Below are 14,499 nucleotides of genomic sequence, written 5' to 3'. Positions count from 1 at the left end.
TTCTAATGTTTGATTCATAGGTTCAATCGAGGAAGAAAAATCATTACTAGTGGCTCTCCAACATTATCATCGTTTAATTAATTACATTAAAAAACTTGGGGATCTTGAAAAAGGATATTATACATCGAAATGTTATATGTGTGTATGAGCACTAAGTCATGGAGTATGGAATAACCTGCACAATTTTCTAATGCTAAACAACATGCAATTGAAATGTTTTAATTAAGATCCATTTTAACTTGTGATCTACCATGGACCAAGAATAATCAAATCCATTGAGATGCAAAACATATTCCCAGTTTTTTGGTGTGAAAAGAGGAATGTAATTGGAGCGATTTGATCCTTATATATATGCATGTTAATTGACCATCATTGTGTTATGAAGTACCATGTGAATAATGAGCTTCAATATATATATATATATATATATATATATATATATATATATATAAAGGGTTAGCTCAATTAGTGTAGAGCTAGATGTGAAGTTCATTGATATTGTTGCTAGTTGTTACTCATCACTTGAGGCGAGACCCCATAATTAGGGCCAGTAGTTTGCTAGATTTACCATCCATAAAATGTGGAGAAGTACTCTAAGATTTACATTTTAATTATTTGTTTATATATGCATGTCAACTCCATATTTAACACCTACTAAGCTACACATTTTTTACAAACAAACAATTGAAAATTTTTAACTATAGAAAAAAAAAATTATGATTCTAATTTTTTTATATATATAAAAAAAAACTATATTAAAGTATTTTACCTACTTAAATTAAATAATATTTTTTATTATTAACTTGTGCATGAAACTGACGACAACTCCAAAAGGTGTGCGGGAGGTCCTGTTTCATACTGTTAAAGTGCACAAGGAGGCTGATAAACGGTGCCAATATGGATTAGGTCAGGTGTTAAATCGCTGACATCACATCGTCTAGGTTGGTCAATGGACGCAAGTAACTCAAACATTTCGCTGTAATTCAACAGTGTTTTCATAAACCAGCAATGGGTATTATCAGACCTTTAAACCATTATCCCAAAATTCTGAGAGCTTTGGTTAAAAGATCCAGACTTATAATATGCACCAAGAAACGGGAAGCTTAAAAAACATTAGATTTTCGAAAGGCAGTGCTGGGATGGTAACAAGGATGATAATAATGATCTAAAGATACGAATACAATAATCAAAACTTAGATTTTTTTTTCAGAAGGAATAGTTCTTCTATTATATTTCAAAAATGTACCATATACATATGTAAAGGCTATATCTCTGGCAAAATATTCAAATCAGCAAGTGTTTGCAGAATTATATCCATATTAAAATAAGACTATATAAGATTTGCCTATAGTTTTATTTAAAGATATGGAGAATATACCTGTATAAGAGTATTTGTATTGCCTGCCCCTATTTAAGACTTTATTCTAAAAAATAAAGGAACCAGATGCATACCAGATTTTGTCTTTTTAGATGCCTGGAATAGAAAAAGGCTGTATGGCGTATGTAAAATGATCTATAGAGATACATAGTTGCCACATATCATCTGAAGACTGTATGCCCTTCTTAGATAAACTGTCCGCTTGCTCATTTTGTCCTCCATAGGGATTTGATCCTGCCTATCCATCCAAAAAGGTTGTCATTTTTTATATTTTGGTTCCCCTTCACTAGTTCTATGATTATTTTGGAATCCCCATAGATGTCATAAAAGAGCAGAAGATAAGCAGTCCATGAAAGGCCATGGCCTAGGCTTTGTTATTTGATCCTTTGCCACCATTCCAAAACATGTAGTATTGTGGCTCCCTTGAAAGACAGATGTAAATTCCACATGGGAATTTTCCATCTTTTTCTGCTCCATCAAAGTGCGCCCATGGTATAAGTCGCTGACGGAAATCAGTGTCTGATTTTTGCTGTATCTTGTGTTGAGGGATGATTGGGAGAATCGAATAGTAATAAGGGATTATCTTATCAAATATATGCCCAAAATCCTCCTTACTGTTCTGAAATATCTTCTTATTTCTCAACTTAATAATCAAAACTGAGATATCAATGCCAAGGAGGAAAGGTCATACGGGAGATTGTGGTATTCTTATAATCAAAACTTAGATATCATTGTCTAAGGAGGAAAGGTCATACAGAAGATTGCGAAAATTCTTCCTACTCGCATTTTAGTATTGAATCCCACAGCTTCACATGTTCACTCATGTAAACTCTTGTTGGACTTTGGCTTGGCAGTGCCCAGATTTTCAAGTGTAATTCTTCAAAAGCTGTAATTTCAGAGCACTTTCCATGTTGGATTAATCTGTTCAATACAGGAAGAAGATTCATTTCTAGTGGGCTCAATGTTTACTCGTTCAAGTCTAAAGCAAACGTGCATAAAACATTTTATGCGTCGGAATTCGCGGCATGTTCAGTTTCTTAGGATTTTCCTTTTCTTCCGTGATAGCTGCATCCCAGGTTGTGTCTATTAGATGTCATTGGGCAGAACGTTTCTTCATGGTGACGCGCGCAATGTCGTCCCGACGGGATTATGTGGAAGGTTCGACGTGGAAGCTTCCAATAAACCTGCTATCTATGATCGACGCGGCGAAGGTGAGCGCTTGCAACGACCCATCGATAGGTGACCACAGAGAAAAACCCTTCCTCTTTCTCGTGTTACATGACCACAGAGACGTAATAAACATCACATCGTGCTCCAGCGTATACAGGGTGTCACGGCAGAGAGTGATTTAGGTGTTGGTGGAGGGTTCGCGTACATAGGTGTTGACCAATAAGAAAATGGAATTCCGATTTTATTTCAGCGATTGAAAGCCATATAAATGCTAACGGTAGATCGCCTAGGACGGAACCATCTCTAGTTTCTCGGAGCGAGACATTCAATTGAATTGTAACAACAGAGAGGCCATTACTGCTGCCTTTATCAGCCAGTTTTCGAAGGCAACAAGCTCAACCATTATCGACAACATCAACAATAGCAGCAGCATCCGCAGAATTCTTCCTTGTTCTTGGGTTCATGCAGGTCCCTTTCTATACGCGATTATGATATTGAAATGTGGGCAGGCTCTCCTTCGAATCCTGGTTTCCAAACGCCCAGGACCAGCGGCATCAAAACCAGTTTTGTGGGATCTGGACTGAGCCCTGTGAATAGGAAGGAGAATCTGCTTTGGACGGAGAGCGGGAACAGTTCGGCCAATGTCAAGGTGGAGAATGGTTCGAGCAAACGCTCTTCCCCAAAGCTAAAGAGAAAACGTCCGCAGAGACTGGATATTCGGCTCCAGTTGCCGGACCTAAATTCGCTGTTCTCAGCGGTGGAGCAGGCGAAAGAGGTTAATGTGGAGGGTTTTCATTATGCAGTTTCAAGCAAAAAGGGTCGGCGAGAATTCATGGAGGACACCCACAAAGCCATTGCCAATGTTCTTGGCGATTCCAAGCAGGCCTTCTTTGGGGTTTTTGATGGTCATAGCGGTGGCAAAGCTTCAGATTTCACGGCCGAAAATATTGGGCAGAATATTGTCAATGCTATGGTGGACATGGGAGATGAAACAGAGAACATTCTTGAGCAGGCCGTTAAAGCTGGCTACTTAACAACAGATGCAGAGTTTTTGAAGCAAAAGGTTTATGGCGGTACTGCTTGTGTAACAGCTCTGATTATAGATGGTAACTTAGTGGTTTCCAATGCTGGGGATTGTCGAGCAGTTCTGAGCAGAAACGCTGCTTCTGAAGCCCTCACATGTGATCATCGAGCTGGAAGGGAGGACGAACGACAGCGGATAGAGAATTTGGGTGGAATCGTTGACCTCCGCCACGGAGTTTGGCGAGTTCAGGGGTCTCTAGCTGTAACTAGGGCAATAGGTGACTCACACATGAAAGAATGGATAACAGCTGAACCAGAGACTAGAAAGATTCCAGTAACATCTGATTGCGAATTCTTAATTTTGGCATCAGATGGGTTGTGGGATGTAGTCAGTAATCAAGAAGCGGTAGATATTGCCAGGCCTTTTTGCGTGGAGAACCAGCCTAATTCGACACCATTAGGAGGCGGTCCTATAGCTGCTTGCAAAAGGCTTGTAGAAGTAGCAGTAACAAGAAAATCACATGATGATATCAGTGTTATGATAGTACAGCTCAGACATTTTTGCAAGAAATAGAAATAGGGTGGATGAGGTGAGGAATGACTGCCTTCAAACTAAGCCTCGACTATCTACCTGACCCAACTTGAGAGCTGGACTTTAAAACGATTCATCTATGTACTGGGAAGCATGAATCTTCCAAATTTTTTCATGTCCAATGATTCTTTTTCACGGCTCTTCTCTCATTCAATTTCAATTATCATACTTGATTAGCCAATGCATATGACATATATATACGTTCAACCTCGTAATGGTTATATGACTAAGCTATAAACTCTGTCACAGATTACAGATCTTGATGGTTTAAAGTTGAAGCAACAAAACTATTGGTTAACTTGTAAAATGCAGAAACAGATAGAAATCTGATTCACAATTCAACAGCATTAACAGGGCTGATTTGAACACATCCCGCAGAAAGGAATGTCAAGAGAACCACCATTCACAGTTTATCTGAGGAATCAGTGAAAAGATTTATTAGTTGGTGAACGGAGGAAATTTATGATGGACAAATTTGTAATAAATATAAAACTCGTTCACAATTCCACAGATTTGCTAATTACAGATATCCACTCGAAGAAAATGTTTAACAGCCATTATGTCGAAAAAGTTAAACGAAGAATATGATAATGGATAAGGTATAATTGTAGATTGATATAATAATGAAGTGTTATTTATCGCGAAATTTAAAGGTTAAATTTCAATTTATGTTTATATATATATCTACCAATATAATTAAATAATTACATATACTGGTAAATATTATTGTAAATAAATATATTAATTTATGTTTATTAATTTATATAGTGAATAATTCTTCCCGTTAAAAATTATAAAAAACTATTCTATGTGATATTTTGACGTTCCATTTAAATAGTATTGCGACGTTATGAGTTTCTCCATCAAGAATCGATGGCGTAGACATTGGTTACGGAGACTCTATACACACTTCAAATTAATTTCTTAGACATCAATTCATTAACAACTTTAAATAAATCTTTTAAGTAGTGTTTGTTAATTAATTACTATATACTAGCTGTCTTATTTTTTCATAGTAAATTTATAATGTTATTTTTGTTTATTATCAAAATAATTAATATATCTATCTATATATCTAATTTTAATGTCTTTTTAAATGAAAAGAATGTATTTGTATTAATAAAAGAGATGGTAAGATCATAAAGATGGATGAAGATGGGAGTTGCAAGTTTTTCTATGGACACTGAAACTAGATAGTCTGAGCTTTTATCAATACCAAAATTCTATCTCTATAGGCAAAGATTTTCCAAAATATTTCTATGTACAAAAAACATTTGAAATAAGATGGGAGTTGCAAGTTTCTCCATGAACACTGAAACTATATAGTCTGAGCCTTTACTTCAACCAATACCAAAATTCTATATTTATATGCAAAGGCTTTCCAAAATATTTCTAAGTACAAAAAACATTTGAAATACATGTTCTTGTCAATTAACAAGATCAGTTTAGATTTTCGCCATGTTCTGGTCCACTTTCTAAGTTCTACTTTCCATGTGATTTGTCATGGGAGAGATTGAATGTTTGTCATGGGAGAGATTGAATGTTGAAGTGAGAGTTGAAACATAAAGGCCTCACCCCCTTTTTGTATTCTTGGCTGACCAAGCTATTAGTCTCTTTATTAATTTTTCTTAAAACATGAAACAATAAAATTGATTAAAATTTAGTCAACGACAACCAAATTAACATGCTTGGGCTTGCAATCCATGAACAAAACCGTTATATTATTCTACAAATCCCCAATTACAATGATTTGTGCAATTCCTTAATTTTGAGCAATCTTTAAGCTTTGAAACAAGGTGTAGCCTTCTTCCATGTTGTTAGTCAAGTGGCTGAGACTCCATTCTTACCTATCCTCCTTTTGTGCAGGACCAAAAATAGACCCTGTGGGTCCACCATAATTTTAATGGCAATATTAATTATTATTATTATTATTATTATTATTATTATTATTATAAACATTAATAAAATAAATGTATCATTAATTAACCTAGCATTATATAGTATAAATAATAATATTAAAAAATGTTGACCATAATTAAAATACTTCAATTTCCACCTTAATTTTACATCAATTTTATATAGAGAAATGAAGAAATTGAAAGTAAAAAAAAAGGAAGATAGGTAAGTGTTTTAGTAATTATTATGGAGTTGATAGATAAATATAATATTATTGATATTACATGCTGTGTAATTCATCAATGTTCAGGGACATATAATATTTATAAAAAAAATAACAAAAAAATATTTTAATGTCAAAAAAACAATTATTCTAATGGCCATGTTAAATAGCATAGCTTTATATCAACTTTATGCTAAAAAATGTAACTAGGTTGGGTCTTCATAATGACATGTAATTATGATCTTTGTAAATTATGAAAAGAAGAGAATAAAATTATTATTGTAAGACTTGCTTCATGGGTTTCATGAGAAAGGGATTTTATTTCAGATGGCTCTCATTGGGAGCCTTAGGATTTGTCATTAAAGTCAAAGATTCAATGTCATGTATGAAGAGCTCTTCTTGAGAATGTTTCAAATGTATAGAAGCCTATAAACTCCTCCAATGACAAGCACAAGTCCCTCTCTTCATGTCGGCCTACAAATGAAGTAATGGCTCATGTCGTCTCACCCAATTAAGGAGACACACCCATTTGGATGGTCATATCGACTCATTATATAGGATGAATTACTATATATATGCCTGGCTAGGCTCTTCGCACAGTACATTAGAAGAGTACAAAACTTTGCATGTCTCTAAGATTTCGATGAACAGTGACAGAAAAGAGATTCAGACCATCTATAATTCAAATATCTATCTCGGTGAAGGCTATAGTTCGAAGGCTACAATTTTATGGGAGGAAAGGGAATTTGGATCCCTTTAAGATTAAGGTCATAATGCCAATGACAAAGTGACAAGTTCTGATGTCTAGTTATGAAAGGAATGCAGATAGATAAGGAAGGGACAACGAAAGTATTTTCTAAGCTAAAAGAATTTCGGATCTCTGAAAGAAGGTCTCGGTGCTAGGAAGAAATATCATATCAGTGTTAGAATGAAGCTACAGAGATTCGGTGATATCTTTGATGATGTAACAAGTGAATTTTAGTGACATTGCAAAGATCACAGCTTGGTGATATACCAATGATAAGTTTGTGTGATGATAGCTCTTTAGTACTATGCCTCGAAGAAGGTTGAAATGGAAGAGGAGTCTAGAAGAAGGTTGACTGTCAAGGGAGCTTGTGTCTTGGCCTTGGAGTGGCTGATAGGTCAAGGGTCTTGGTCTTGGTATTTGTCAATTGGAATCTCTATAAGAAGAAATTCTGTGGGTTTTCCTCTCAAAGTGTGAGAGGTTTTGGCCCTCGCTCATAGCCTACATCTTGTGTCTCTTGTCTAATTGTGTTCATGCATTGGTAGTTGTTTGATGAAGAAGAACGCTAATGACTTAAGTAAAGAAAATATCCTAATCTAATGAAGTAAAAGATGCTCACAAGCAATTACTAATCAAGAGAAATCGCTTAATTATAATGCCTTAGATTTCTCAACACTTTATATAAAGAAAAATAAGTTAGATGTGTAATTTATTTAATTTTTAATGTGGATTTGATATATAAAATTCAAAGAATACTATATCCCTAACATTAGCGAGTATGGACTTTCGATGGCTTCGTCTTGATTTCCCTGCGTGCAGCGAATTCTCGATGATTTGATAAACTTTAAGCCTATTTCCACATGGATTTCAATGGCCTTTGTTGCGTACTCGAGAGTGGGGGTTCCTTTTTCTTTGCTGAATTTGGGGTTTCTAAGAAGATAGGAGCTGGAAACCCGGTTGAATATGTTGCATGCAGTGGTTCTTCAATCAGATTTTTTTAGGTGGAAAATCTTCAATCAGATTAAATGGGTCAACTCTACCATTGAGGTGTCGACAAATCAATCCCTCAACCATTTTTTCTATGGCAGCAGTGGATGGAGATGAAAATGATCTCCCTTTAGGGTTAGAGAAGTCATCACAGAGTTTTGTAAACAAATATCCTACTTTGATTACCGATTTTTTCTTTTTATGTGGTATCAATTGAAGGCTATTTTCAATATTTTGAATATGATAGTTTTAAACAGGGGACAAAAGTCTAGAGAGGAAAACCTAGATCTAGAAGATATGTGTATCATATTTTTATCAAAACTCTCTGGGAAATCGATAATGTTACTGGTCCGGAGTACGAATCAAGTGACAAATCTGAAAAAATGCGCAAAATATCACAGGTATTTCTGCTTCATTACCAAGTTTATTTTTTTCCGAGAAAGTGTTACACGAAGGGATCCTTTGAAAGACTATGGTATTCAAAGGAACTCTACCATTATCCAGAGTCTACGACTAAAAGGAGGAGCCCCAGGAGCAAGCACTTTGGCTAGATAAGTACAAATATATAAGGTTCAAGTGTCTTTTAAAGATGTATTAAGAGGGAAAGCTAGTACTCAGGACAAATAAAACCCAAATCTGACAATTCCAGGTTCATACATAGTAGAAAAGATGGATCAAGCTCTAGATCTGTCCATAGAATTCTCAGAAGTAAGTGGTCTCTTCAATAATTTACAAGCAAAAGCTATCATTTATCGTTTTAATGGTTTATAGCCAAAATCTGAAGATTTAAGTGAATGGATCTATCTCAACTGGACCAAAGACTGCATTATTTACATGTGTGCAAAAGGTTTTTTTGTGGTTCAGTTTGATAGTAAAAATGATTACAATCATGTCATAAATGACAGACCATGGTTTTGGGGAAGGCAGGGCTCTTCGTAACCCCATGATTCCCTAGTTTCGATGCAAACTCAATGGTGGTCTCAAAAATGTCGGTGTGGGTAAGGGTTCACAATCTCCCACTACCTTTTTGGCACCATATGGTCTTAGAAGGCATCATAAACTCTTTGGGAAGGTTTCTAAAGTTGGATCAAGAAAGAATGGAAAAAGGGATCTTCACATTTTCTCGTATCTGTGTCGAGATGGACTTAAGAAAAGGCCTTCTGGATTGTGTTCATCTAACATGCAAAGATTTCAAGTGGACACGATGGTTATATTTTGAAAACACTGCATTTAGATGCAGGGTTTGCCACCAAACAAGGAACTCGCAAAAAAATGTAAAGAAGCAAAGAAAAAAACAAAAAAGAGACCGCAAAAACCAAAAGGATGGAAGTTTCCAAAACTCTCATCGTCAGATGAGGAGGATGAAGAAATGGATGAAACTCAACAATAGTCGGAGATAGAAAAACAACAAGGCTCTCAAGAGGAGGGAGAAGAGAAGGAGAAAGAACATAATAACCAAGCAAATAATCCAAATAGATCTACAGTTGATCTGACCCTTGAAAACCCATTAGGGAAAAAACAACAATAAAGGCATAGGTGGAGTTAAGCGAACTCATGTGTCTAAAAGTTCTCATTCAGATAAAAAAGTTCCAAACATATCCAGAAATAATGAAGTGGAAATTTTCTGTACTACTCCATCACCTGGGGTATGGCAAAAAGTTCAAAAGAAAAAGGGAAAAAAAGAAAAGTCGAGTTCATCTGGAAATTTGTAATTTTATTTTTTTTTTTTTTTTTGGTAGCTATCCTACTAAACGTGTGTATTGTTCACACACAGGCCCCTTGGGACAAATTTTGAATGCTTTATGCATATACACAATGTAACTTTTCATTTTTATTAATAGAAATTTACTTATTTTTACATTGGAAAAAAAACATTGAAAGAATATTAATAATGAAAATAAAAAGTTTAATGTGGAATATAAATCAAATATGAGTAAAATATTTTAATATCACATATATCATAGAGACTTAGAGAGTGAGAGAGTTCTTATTCGTTAAGAGGTGTTCTCTAATTTAAGATACTATAGAGATTTGTAATCCCTTCAATGATTAATATGCCATTTTAAAAATTATTATATGTCTATGTGTGAATCATAAATAAAACATTTCAATGTCAACTAGGTGTATGTTATACAAAAACATGTAAAAAAAAGAAATTAATTAATGTGTTGTTCAAAATTGCTATTGATTCATCTTAATTTTGAATCTCTCAAGAGTCTAGAGAAATGGAATCTTTTGAATTTATGCTTGTAATTTAATGATTAAATGTATATATTTCATTTTTCAATCTAATCCAATTTTTAATCTAACAAAATAAATATATATATATTTTTAAGTATAATTAAAAGATTTTATTTTTCCAAATCTTATTAGGTTATGTTTTTTTATTTTAGTGTAAACTTTATTTCATCCATATTTACTTTGAGGTTTTATTGTAAATGTCATTTTATAATATACTAGTATATCTATATAAATTAAATGGTTGTTAAATAGTTAGACATCAAAATAATTATCTCATGATATATTTTAGTTTTCAAAATTAAAAAACTCATAAAATTTATCAAAACAATATATTATTATTATTATTATTATAATTTCTACTGAAATACTTTGCTTAATTAAAAATAAGTTGAATATACAAAAATTTAACAAACATCTAACAAAATATGCTTAATCATGTAAATTTGGTGTAAATAGGTTTTGTTACAATATCATAACTTACTAATAACAATACCTAAAAAAACATTATTCATACTCATGTAACATGTATTTATGTGACATTATTTTTAATTAATTAAAAGAGAAAAATAATATCATTCATTTTAAAATAAGTTTCAATATTTAATTAATAATTATTAATACAAATATTTTATAATTAAATTAAAAATGTAGAAACCTCATTCCAAAAATATATTTATTAATAATAATAAAAAAAAAAAAAAACTATATCAAAATAAATAAGCATATCAATATAATTAAAAATAATTATATCAAAAAATATATTAATTTATTTTAATTATTTAATATATTCAATAATATTTTATTTAAAAAATAATAAAAATGGGACATTTTGACATTCCATTCAAATAGTATAGCGGCATTGTCAGTTTAGATTCCGATGGCGTTAGTTATGGAGGTTTTGAACAAACTTTGACTTAGGAGACTTGAAACTCACTCGAATTTAAAATCTTAACGATCAATTCATTAAAAAGTTATAATAAGGCTATTATGAAATAGTGATTTTTTTTAATTATTATAATAATTAAAAATTAAGAGACTCTGTTTGTGGGTAGTTCAAGTGGTGATGATCGTGGAAATGAAGTCTTACTACTCCCAAAGATCTTTGGTTCGAATCTTGCGCTACTCTCCCTCATAGCAGGATTAATAATGGACATATGAACACAAAAATTGGCATGATTCCAATCAATATTACTATAAACTTTAGGCACATACGTAGGCCCTTTTTTGTGCATACAACCTAAATCAGTGAGATTTACCTCCTCATACATAATACTTCATTTACACGACCATCACAAGTTGGACAACCCCGGAGCTAGTGCTTTTTAATTATTATAGTTGATTTTTTTAATGTTATCTATCTATATATATATATATTTTCACATTTATTCATGTTGTTAAAAGAATTCGAAAGAAAATTGTGCAAAAGGTTTAAAGTGTACAATGTTCAAACAAGTGTTGAGGAGCCTTTAGGACACAAACTAGTTGTGATATGAAAATTAATAGGTCGAAAATGAAGCATGCTAAAATTTTTAACTATACATTTCATTCCTTTTAATATAATTGCAATTTTTTCAAAAAAATGTGTATGTGTGTGTTCGAGGTGAATTCTATTAATTGTAAAAGTGTACATAGAGAATTACGAAATTCCAGCCTCTCTATCGAATGGGATACCATACCATAACAAAAAATAGACTCTCCCTAAGGTGGGGAGAGACAAGTGAGAACTAAAGGAAACAAAAAGAATCAAAATAAATTTAAGGCATTCTCCTAACTGACCTTACACAAAAGTAATAGAACAATGGTACAAACAAAAGCCATCACCATATCATAATCATGATGAGGGGTCTAAATCTGAGCCTCTAATTAGGATAATATCTATTGGATCCTCTGTTTCTTTCCTTGTTGTTGGAGGAATTCTTGGTTGTTTCTCTATATTCTCCATCCTCTAATCTAAATCCCCTAGATTCTTGTGCAAGTGTTTAAGAAAGTGAAGAATGTACATATAGGCTTCATGCCATTCTAGCAAGGTTTGCCCAATAGAAACTTCATTTTCTAGTAAAATCCTTCCTCTACATGCACTAGTTGAACCAATCCCTTGTGTGACCTATGTTTGGGGTCCAATCGACCTATTAAGTTAAAACCTCAATTTCAAATAGGGTGGCCCTATGGGAAGAAACTTCCCCCTTTTCCTTGGGTGATTTTTTCCTATATATGGGCTTGAGTGATCTCCATGTATCATGAGGAGAAGTACTCTATGCGATGGTGCATGTATGTGTGACCTCAATGGGCCCATTCCCTATAGTAAACAACCCCTCTTCTAACTCAAGTCCTTTGTGATGCATGGGTGACCAAGATGTTGGAACCCTAAAACAAAACACATCACAAACTACCTGAGAATAACACTTAAGGTCAAAGAATTACACAAGCTACAAGGGCTAAGGACAAACAATTCCCTAGCACGAATGTCATAAAAGATAAAATCCACGGCCTTCAACTGCCTAACAAGGATGGAGATATAAATTCTCCAACCCTTGAATCCTTCTTGATTCCAATTAAAGAACTCACATGAGTGTTAGAAACTACACTAAGTTGGTAGTAAAACAATAATGAAATGTAAACAAGAGGTGGAATCAACATGTATTGATCTTTATTACAAACTTCAAGCTTTATGGAAAATTTGCAAGTAATTTTTTATGTCTTTTAGGCAATGGATCAATTTAAAAAGGTACATAAATTAATGGGTTTTAAAACTCAGTTTGCAACATAAAAATAGAGACAAATATACCATACACAACAACAAATGACAACAAAATGATAAAGGAGTTCACCCCTCCTGAGCTAAATCTCCAAGTCCAGCTTCTAATGTTGGGCCTCTTTCATTAAGTGCTCAAATGCATGATTTTATGGATTTACAATACTTAGAATGTAGAAATAATGTCTTCAATGGCTTCAAAAGACCCAAAAACCCCAAGGTGGGCTCTTTTTGGGCTCAAATTTGCAAAAAAATGACAAAGTTATGGCTTAGAGAAGTTTCACTGCTAACTGATCTACCAATTGGCGCGGGATTCGTGCCATAAATGGTGCATTTTTTTGAACATTTAGTTTTCCAATAACGCCTTAGCATAGAACATTCTGCCTCCACTCCTTGTCATATATCGCATGTGGCGAAGGGATCAGGCTAATCGTGTCCTCGCCACTCCGCACTTTTAGTTGTTGGCCATTATCACATAAAGGCCCATAAGTCAGGGGGCTGAGCTAGCACCTATCCACCCGCTAATATTTCCATGATGTCCATAAAACCTGGGGTCAGTTCCTTAACTTTTTCACACTCCATGCCATCTCTGGAATTCCTCTACACTTGGTCCCATGTGATTCATGTGGCCATGGTCTTGGGTTAGGCCTGAGCCCCTCCATCTTGTGCATATCAAGGTCATGTGGGTGCCAATGGCCAGGGGCGAAGGCTTAGTCCTGACCCCTTCCCCTCAATGCAATTTTGCATAATCTTTAACATAAATTCGAAGGCTAATATAGTTAAGTAACATGATCATAGCACAATGGTGGAGCTCTGTGATGTTCGTCGAGAGGTTGGAGGTTCAATCTCGCCTCACTTGCAGGATAACCCCATAAAATTTTACTGCATTGTGATGGTGCCACAGGGCACACTCCCATTGGTCCATATGAAAACCCCTCATCCAATTAAATCTTCCCATTTGCACGAAACATAAGAGGGCACTTGTCATCACCTGATAGGTCTAATGGTACACCCAATCAGCCTGCTCACTCAGCTATACAGACTACCTAGTCAGCAGCCGAGTCAGCAACCTGCAAAATTTTTACCTATTTAGGAAAACAACTAGAACATGATATCTTGAGTATACTATGTTGGTTTTCAAGAGTTCAAGTCGCGTTGGATTTAGGATGACAAGCTCTATGTTTTGGAACCAGTTTCAAGCACTTTTGAAAACTCTTATTTTTGGGCATTTTACTGATCCACTAGATCACTCCTCTCCACTAGAAGCTTTTAGACCACCAAAAGACTATTTTCAACCAACATATAGGTGAGGATATATCTCCATCATTCCAATCTCAATCCATTTGGCCTTGCTTGGATTTGTTCCTTTGAGCCCCACACGAAGGTACTCCACATCCCTCTTCTTGAAGTTCTTGTTTTTCTGTCAAGGATAGTATCTTGTTGCAATTCGTCAAGGTATTCACAAGAGAAATCTTCTATTAAAGGAATATGA

The 14,499-nt window shown here is 34.4% G+C and overlaps 1 pseudogene; it reads left to right on the top strand.

Annotated features, from left to right (window-relative positions):
- Positions 1-2,508: 2,508 nt before the first annotated feature.
- On the top strand, positions 2,509-4,145 carry LOC149211786 (putative protein phosphatase 2C 53 pseudogene; annotated as a pseudogene).
- The last annotated feature ends 10,354 nt before the right edge of the window (positions 4,146-14,499 follow it).

Source organism: Pinus tabuliformis, chromosome 1_1 (genome assembly GCF_031772625.1).
Source record: "Pinus tabuliformis cultivar Carrire ecotype Pingquan chromosome 1_1, CPIR1, whole genome shotgun sequence".
Classification (NCBI taxonomy): Eukaryota; Viridiplantae; Streptophyta; class Pinopsida; order Pinales; family Pinaceae; genus Pinus; species Pinus tabuliformis.
This window is presented reverse-complemented; position numbering and strand designations above follow the sequence as displayed.